Source organism: Periplaneta americana, chromosome 1 (genome assembly GCF_040183065.1).
Source record: "Periplaneta americana isolate PAMFEO1 chromosome 1, P.americana_PAMFEO1_priV1, whole genome shotgun sequence".
Classification (NCBI taxonomy): Eukaryota; Metazoa; Arthropoda; class Insecta; order Blattodea; family Blattidae; genus Periplaneta; species Periplaneta americana.
The window spans coordinates 212,241,194-212,247,193 of NC_091117.1; positions in this window are offsets into that span (position 1 = coordinate 212,241,194).

Consider the following 6,000-nt stretch of genomic DNA (forward strand, 5'->3'; position numbering starts at 1 on the left):
ACTGTGTCCTTCAGTTGCTGCAGGAGGAGACTGCATCAGGACATTGAGAAATTAGAAGCAGGTCATTCTCTACCCAGAAAAAAGAAGAAATACACATCCTTAGATAACAGAATTCCACGAATTGTCGATAGGTATGAAGCATTTAGAACAGAAAATAAGATCCTTGATTACCTACGTACCATAGGTTACAATTTCAGTGGAAATTTTGGTTGAAACTTCATAAAAACAGGATGAATGCATGCAAATTCAAAGTCCATGTTAATACAGAGCATTAAAATAATTATACATTGATGGTTTTGGACTCGTAATAAAAACAGCGTAAATGTAATTTTCTGTATTATTTTGGTATCCAAAAAAATGACAAAATGTATATGATGACGAAATATCTTCGGTGACAAAATCTCCTCAGTGACAAAAAAACACGATAACAAAATGTATTTGATGACCAAAAAACTAACGACGAAAAATAGATGACAAACTGTAATGGTGACGAAATTTCTGGTTACGAAATGTCCTAAACCCATTTTACTTTGGTGCTGTATTTCCTGGGGACTTTTTCCAGATACCTTTAGAGCATAGATGGGCATCGTGCCTCACTTGAGAATTTGTGCCTCACTGACCTTCACAGAGCTTATTGCTCTGAGTGATATCATCTTCACAGTCCCCGTTCCTCCCTCACGTAGCTCCTAGGTGTGGGCAAGTTCTATATCAGTTTCATAAGCAATATCAGTGGTGTCATAATGGCATTATCAAAGCAATGTGTACGCGTTAGAAAACAATTACCGGTATTTCATGAGAAATGGGAGGAAGAGTTTTTTTTGCTGTTTAGAAGAGGAGAACATACGATGTATGTTATGCTCGAAAATCCTATTAGGCATTAATAAATTTAATATACAACAACATTAATCCTTATGTCATAAAGAACATGCTGAATTGAAAGGTAAGACAAATTAAATGTTATTTTTCGTACTATTCCGAAGAAAATGTATGATCTTAACATTTGCATAGTATACTAAATACGACATTATACCTTAAACACGCTGGATTAAAAGGTACGAGGAATTAAATGTTGTATGTCCGCATTATTTCCAAAAGAAATTTATAAAAATATATATATATATATATCAAATGTGCGTAGAAAACGAAATATGATTTTCTGAAATTATTTTAGGTCGAGAACATGCAAATCTATTAAGCAATCTTGAGAAATGCCAGAATATTCAAGAAAATAAACGTAGACAACGTGATGGAATATTATTGGCTAGTTACGCAATTTCTCGCCTGTGATTTAAATCAATTCAACGACGGAGAAATAGTAAAGAGGTTTATGATTAAAGCTGCCGAATTAATTTGCCAAATTGAATAAAAGTTTTCGAGTCTCTCACGTTAACCAAGCTCTCTCCTAATAATTCGCCACTGACTGCCTTAGCGATTACGATAAGGTGACGCAGGTCACAGCAGTTTATATTTCCCATCCTACTCTGCGGTCTCCTCTCCTAGTAAACAAACTATTTCAAATCGAGTGCCTCACGTAACCGAAAATTGTGCCCATGTATGCTTTAGAGTGAATATGTGTGTCTGTGCCATCTCTAATGCCTACCCACTTCACTTACGTGATGCAAGTTCTACATATTGAGGATAGATGGCATAATATTTCCAGTTACTAATTATTAATGCTGTGATTTTTTTTTGTGTTGCATATTCGTTATTTTTCCATCATCAGAGTCCTATAGTTGAAGTTTTTCATCTTTATAATGTTTCTGTCTGTGAAATTACAGAACTTATTAATAACTATGTCCCACTTCTGCTCATTATTATGCTAGGCTCATTGAATGACACAGATCTATTTAAATATATATACCAGTAAGTTAATTCTAAACATCATTCTGTTAATTATGTGTTTATTTTCACTTGTTTTTACTGAAGTTAACTTATTTTTGTATTGTTTTTCTGTATTCATCTTACCTCAGTATATTTGCAAACATTGAGTTGTAGGCTTAGTGAATTTACAAACATATTGCATGATGTCTGTGTGTGTGTATCTATAGTTTTAATTAAGCTTTCTGTATCACCTTTTATATTACTTTGTACGAGCCAATTTAAGGTACTTTCGTTACATATTAACTATTCTTGCCTTATGTGTTAGTGACTGTCTGTGATTTTGCTTTCCGGATTTTCTTTCAGTTCTGTTGAAATATATAATATTTATTTTTATTATTATTATTATTATCATCATCATCATCATCATCATTATCATAACAACAATGGTGATTTAGTGCTACACGCAGATGTGAGTTCGATTTTTGCTTGAGCTGATTACCTGGTGGGTTTTTTTCCGAGGTTTTCACCAACTGTAAGACAAATGTCAGATAATAACATGGCGAATCGTCGACCTCATCTCGCCAAATACTATCTCACTATTACCAATTCCATCAATGCTAAATACCTAGTAGACAGTAGTCGATACAGTGATTTAAATAACTGACTTAAAAATGACAAAAAAAATTGGGCAGAAATATGACCTGCAGAAAGGATTAGGTGTCGATTTTTCGCATTTATTATGCCAATTTCGGTATAGATGGGACTATTTACTGTAGTTCTCCAGACATCAACAACTTTTAACAAATTTTTAAATACCGACTTCTTAAATCAGTCAAAGGACCGAAAGTTTTACGATAATTTTAATGTGGAATGGTTTTGAATGCAGTGTAAATGAATATATAGTTTTTTTGCTTATAATCCTGTCCATAATGAGTGGTTTGTGAATGAAACATACAAGGACTAGCTACAAAAGGTAGAGGACGAAATTTTCTGAAAGTGTAATGTATGAAATTTCGTTTCGTTTGATTTTATAGCAGTTAAACATTTTGTGTTAAGAGAGCCTTGTTAATGCATAATGCAACAATAATAAATTTTCAAAGGAAAATGTACAGTTGGCTAACTTTGTTCACTCACTCCGCAATACTGACTGCCTTCATTGTTCAACACAGGTATAAAAATTAATGGTAAAAAGATATAAAATTGTAAAAATTTACTTTTTACAACGAATATAATAAAATTATGATATAAGATCGTCCTGTGGCCATTCAGCTCGACATGGTTATAAACTGGTAACTGAACACTTTGGGTGGTGATCAGAAATCTGGCAACTCTACTTTTTTAACTTTATAAAGACCAAAATTTTTCAGTTGTATTCCAAAATATAAGAATTCCGCATACACTATCTAGTTTAAAAATTATTATTTTTGCAGTAAGTTTATTTTTATTTTCTGTTTGTGACGTGTATTTATATTTTACAGTAACATAAATTAGTTTTGGTAAGTTGTTTACTAAGAAAAAATACAGATTGGACTTTTTCATTGCTGCTAATGAAAAAAGAATTCACAGCATTTCCAAGATTGGCTCTTTCTTCTTCTTCAGGTGAAAAAAAAAGAGGGATGCGAAAGGTATCCTACTGTTTAGGGTCGTTACAAACAGGTATTTCTGCTTTACAATGTGAATTCCTTATTTATTAACAGCAGTGGAAGAAGTTCAATCTATAGGCTACCTCTCCTTAATGAACTAAATGCAGATGTTCATTTTTTATTAGTCAGTAATTTATATACAGTGAATGGTAGTGGAATTCGCAGGAATTAACCTGACTAGGATGACATGAAACATATAAGGTGATATCAGTCCGTTTTCGGAGAAGAGTAAAGCATGTAATAATATATACATACCGCTACCGTACATCGGAAAAGGTTTTAAAAAGAAATGTCACAAAGAAAATAAAGGCAGTGTTGTTTCTACGTCGACAGTATTAATATTGGTTCCAGTTTAAATTCATGGACATTTTGTTATCGATAATTATTGACACAGTTGAACGAAATCGAATAATTTCAAAAACAGTTAGGGGAATATGGGGCAGGATGGGGTACAGCCTCTATCTTCCCAACAATTAGTGCAATCTACCTAATTTTTTTAGAACTTAGTCAACTCATGTAAATATATCATCACACAACACTTACTGCCATTCCTTGCATCTGTTTTATGTTATTCGGTTGCTGCATCATATTGTATCATTAATTTGCAACTTTAAAGTGTTCTCTTGTCACACGTAAGTAGAATTGAGATTTATTTAGATAATCTATTTTAATATCATATTATAGAGTGCTTACCTGGCTTTTAATTCCGAAAGTTTCTTAAATTTCGTGCGTTATTTTTCCTGCCAATACCTCATAACCTAGAAATTGTGACTATGGTGCAAAACGGGGTGGGGCATAACAGGGCAGTACCCCGTCCTGCCCCACGTCATATTTAATTAAATTTCACCTTTTGTAATAGGTTGTTCGTTCTGTTGTTTGTCAGAAGAAGGTTGGATTAGATGCGTATCATGTCTGAAATGGACTCACAATTGTTGCGCAGGAGTAGACAGTGAAGACGAGGATGCCACGCACATTTTCGTATTTTTCGAATGACTTTTTCTCAAGTAAACTTGTAAAATGTTGTAGTATTCACACTTTCAGTATATAATTTTTGTCACTTTTGCCATTTAATTATTACAAAAAATAGATATCCAATTTTTCCCCATATGTGGGGCAGAACGGGGCAAAACAAACATTTCGAGAAACGAATTTATTTTATGGTTATAATGACCGGATTTCACTCGAAATGCATATTTTTTTACTTGTTTACAGTGTAATAAAAGCATATATGTCATAAAACCCATACATTTACATTATTTGATACCACATAAAATCATTCAAACATTAACTACCTCGTCCTGCCCCATGTTCCCCTATTATGGAATGGGCATGGACGTGGTGAAAATCATAAGCACATAAAGAACTTACATCTTATATTGTAGTTTTCCATAAAAACACTATCATAGCAGAAATGAATATAAAATGCATTCAGATTTTGTTACTATTGCTTAGAACATATACGTAGATATCTTTGAGTATGGACTGAGCATAGGCTGAACGGTTTTCCAACCTGTCAACAGATTTTCGTTTGTATGACAATTGCATCAGATAAATACACTTTCTTACTGACATGGTGAGCATATTAAGCTTCTTACTAGCCTGCAGTAGTTAAAGAGCAATAAGATAGACTTTTCACTGCATTTTGGGCCAAATTGGTAAATTACATCATCTCAACAGTGTCATTAAACTATTTAAAGAGACATTGAAAAACAAATACAAAATTATAATAATAATGATGGTTTTAAAAAGCAAGTTTGACCCTTTGTCTGTCACCATTTATCTGGCTTAGTCGAGCTTTGATGGTTTCCATATTTTTTGTTCTGTCTGCAGGGATGTATTTACACATGGAAAAGGAAGGATGCATAATTCCTATATTAGTTTTGTTACGGCATTAATTTTAGAATTTATTTCGAGTATAATATTGTTTTTGTTATAGTTAATTTCGTGAACAATATTATGTATGACTCCAGCATAGTGTGCATGTACCAGTGCTTTTATTTTAATTCCCATTTAATTTTCATAACCTTGTTTGCTCCATGTATTGTGTTGTCAAATACTTATTTTCACCATTAATATGTATTATTATTTTTCACATGCCTCTCTAATATTCATATAATATTAATATTAAAACATTATTCATGTGAGTTTAAGATAAGCTCTCTTAGCTCTTTGAAAAAAAAAATCTAGTTATGTCTTTCCCTCTCCCTGCCATGATACCTGAATATGATTGATTTGTTGCTAGTGGGATATTGATATTAATAATTTTCTCTGTAGCTTCCCAATGTAGAGCTACTAACCTATCATTTTTCTCTATCACTGTCAAGTTGACTGCATTAGTTTCATTCTGAAGAGAAATGTTCTGTAAGACAATTGTGTCCAGTGAGTAATCGAAATTGAGCTACAGCTATTTTTCTCGGTTTTGTCACAACATGTTTATGGCTTCCACTATATATAATCCATACTACAGAACGTCCATATGATAAAACGTCCATAAGGTCAAAATGTCCATACGACAGAAAGGCCATATGATAAAACG